The following is a 2,895-nucleotide window of genomic DNA, read 5'->3' as shown; positions in this document are numbered from 1 at the left end:
CGACCCGGGCTCCGGGGGACGAGTGACTCCCTCTTCTAGGAGAGACCCAGCACCGGGCAGGAGGGCTGGGATTTCCCCCAGATGCTTACACTGACCAGATAAGCCAACCCTGTAGAAGCCCCCTGACTTCTCCCTGTCCCTCCTGGGTACCTGAACATTGCATGCTGTGGGTTGGAAAGGACCTTTAAAGACTGTCTAGTCCATGGGCAGGGACAACTTTCAGTAGGTCAGGTTGCTCAAAGCACCATCCAACCTGGCCTCGAACACTTCCAGTGACGGAGCATCTACAGCTTCTCTGGGCAACCTGTTCCCGTATCTCATCACTCTCATGGTAAAAAAGTTCTTCCTTATATCCAATCTAAACTTACCCTCTTTCATTTTAAAATTGTTGCCCTTTGTCCTGTCACTATAGGCCCTGGTAAAAAGTCTCTCTCCATCTTTCCTATAAGCCCCTTTTAGATATTGAAAGGCCACAGGATGCTCTCCCCAGAGCCTTCTCTTCTCCAGGCTGCACAACCCCAACTCTCTCAGCCTGTCCTCACAGCAGAGGTGCTCCAGCCCTCAGATCACCTCCGTGGCCTCCTCTGGACTCGCTCCAACAGGTCCATGTCCTTCTTGTGCTGAGGATCCCCGAGCTGAAGGCAGTACTGCAGGGGGGTCTCACCAGAGCAGAGCAGAGGAGCAGAATCCCCTCCCTGGACCTGCTGGTCACGCTGCTTGGGATGCAGCCCAGGACACGGTTGGCTTTCTGGGCTGCAATTGCACCGTGCCAGGTCATGTCCAGTTTGTTGCCCACCAGTATCCCTAAGTCCTTCTCCATAGGACTGCTCTCCATCCATTCTCCACCCAGCATCATCGCCTCCCACCTCTTGAGATGGGCACCGTTGCCAGTTGCGTGCCAGTCTCAGTCTCGTGTCCCACCCTGGGCTATTGACAGAGGAGCAGGGAAGATGGTCTGGGAAAATGGGTTCCCATCAGGCTGCTCTTCTTGCGTTCACCTGCTGCAGTGCGACCTGTGGAGCCAGGACGGGGCAAGAACTCAAGCCCAGCTTTCGCAGCTGACCACGCTGACGTCCTTGTCTTGGGCAGGCTCCAGCCTTCTCCAAGCCACAAACAAGAAATTCCCATTTCTAGAGGGAAACAAGCCAACTCTATAGACAAACCCGAAGTCCTGGTGGGTGTATATTGCCCTCTACCCTCAGCCTGTCCCACCTCAAGGTTTGATTGATTCCTTTTTTTTTTTTCCTTCCATTTTCAGTGCTTTTTCTCCTTGATATGTCAAGGTGAGCTGGGTCTTCATCATACAGCTACCAGCCTGGTGACCCCTGGGAACCGCAGCATTAGCTCCAAAGGCCTCCACTGCTGGATGGGAGCATCTCTATGGGAAACCGCTCCAAAGAGTCGAGTAAGATGTCTGTGTTGGTGTGGTGCCTTGATTGCAGCTTTCCCTCTCCCTGGTTAATGTTTTCCCCACACGCACACACAACCAGAGCTCGGCTCCAGCCTCCGTTCTGCTGTGTCAGCTCCAGGATGAGCTCTGCTCATCAAATGTTCGTTCCTTAGGACATAACGAAAACTCCAGTCCAGCCTCATCTCAATCACAAACCACAGCGTACACATATGGGGTTGCAGTAATAAGGGAGATGTAGAAATAAGCAGTATTATTCTACCTTCAATTTTACTTAGCGCGGGGATAAGCCCTGTTCTTCCCTTGGGATTCAGATGTGTTTATGCATCACCAATGACCTGTGGGTGGTCAGAGGGTGTGTTAATTTGTATTTCTTCATCATTCCTGTAATTTTTAGCAGGATCCTCTTTCTGAAAACAGCATAGCCGGGATCCGTAGTGTTGCAATACAACGAACTTGTGATGTGTAATAATAATTCAGCTCGTTCATGAAGATGTAGACTATAGAAGGCTTCATACTTTCTAGATAAGAAGGACAAAGTCCCAGAGGCACTGGTTTAGCTCTGTCCTTTCTGGTAAAGCTGCTCCTGCTTGCATGAGCCAGAGCTTTGACCTCTTACCTTGGAAGACAACAAGAATTTCCATCATTAGTAAGAACTGGCCCTTGCTGTTCAGTTTCAGCTTAGTCAGCCAGATACATGCATTTGGGCATGGGAGGAGCTCTCTTTTTGCACAAAACCGTGCACCCAGGCACCGAGGTATGGATCTAACTAGAACTTGTAGAAGCATGTGTGTGTATTTAGTGAGAGAGAGAGGACCCACTGTGTGAATAAGCATGCATTTTCTAACAAAAAACTTGGAAAAGCAGTTGTCTGATAGATGTTCAGGGGAAGAAGTTGGTTGCACGAAGAAGCTTGTCCCTCCTGGACTCCAAAAGGAAGGCATTTTGCAGCTGGAGGCCACCCAGAATACTTTGCCTTTTCCATCCAAGGCTTCCCTTGGTGGGATGTACTCCTCAGAAAGGAGCATCTTGGAGGCCTGTTGGGTCCTTTGGAGATCAAGGTCTGAGCCTTCAAGCCCAGGTGGCCTAGAGGACACATCACCAATCTGCTGTGCTGCTGCCATTGGGCACCTCCAAGGCAAGCCGGGTGTTGGAAGAGTTTCTTCTCCCCAGAGCTGCTCTGCGGCAGGCTGGAGCAGCGGATCTTGGCCACAAAGGCAAAGCTGCTGAAGGAGCAGACTCAAGATGGGCACACACCAGGAGGTGAATGGAAGTCCATGGTGGAGAAAGGTAGGATCTGATAACATCAAAAGGAGGTATGGAAACTGCTCTTTAAGTGGCTGGTGATTTTCCAGATGACTAGCGACTGGGCAGCTGGAAATCCAGGAGGTTACTGGCAACAGCTGGAGGACAAGAGGTAAGCAGAAAAATGTATTGCAGTCCAAGCCTCTTCCTTCACCCCTGGATTTGCCCTGATGCCATCTGGG

Source organism: Cariama cristata, unplaced genomic scaffold (genome assembly GCF_000690535.1).
Source record: "Cariama cristata isolate BGI_N322 unplaced genomic scaffold, ASM69053v1 scaffold6987, whole genome shotgun sequence".
Classification (NCBI taxonomy): Eukaryota; Metazoa; Chordata; class Aves; order Cariamiformes; family Cariamidae; genus Cariama; species Cariama cristata.
Note: the sequence above shows the minus strand (reverse complement) of the source record.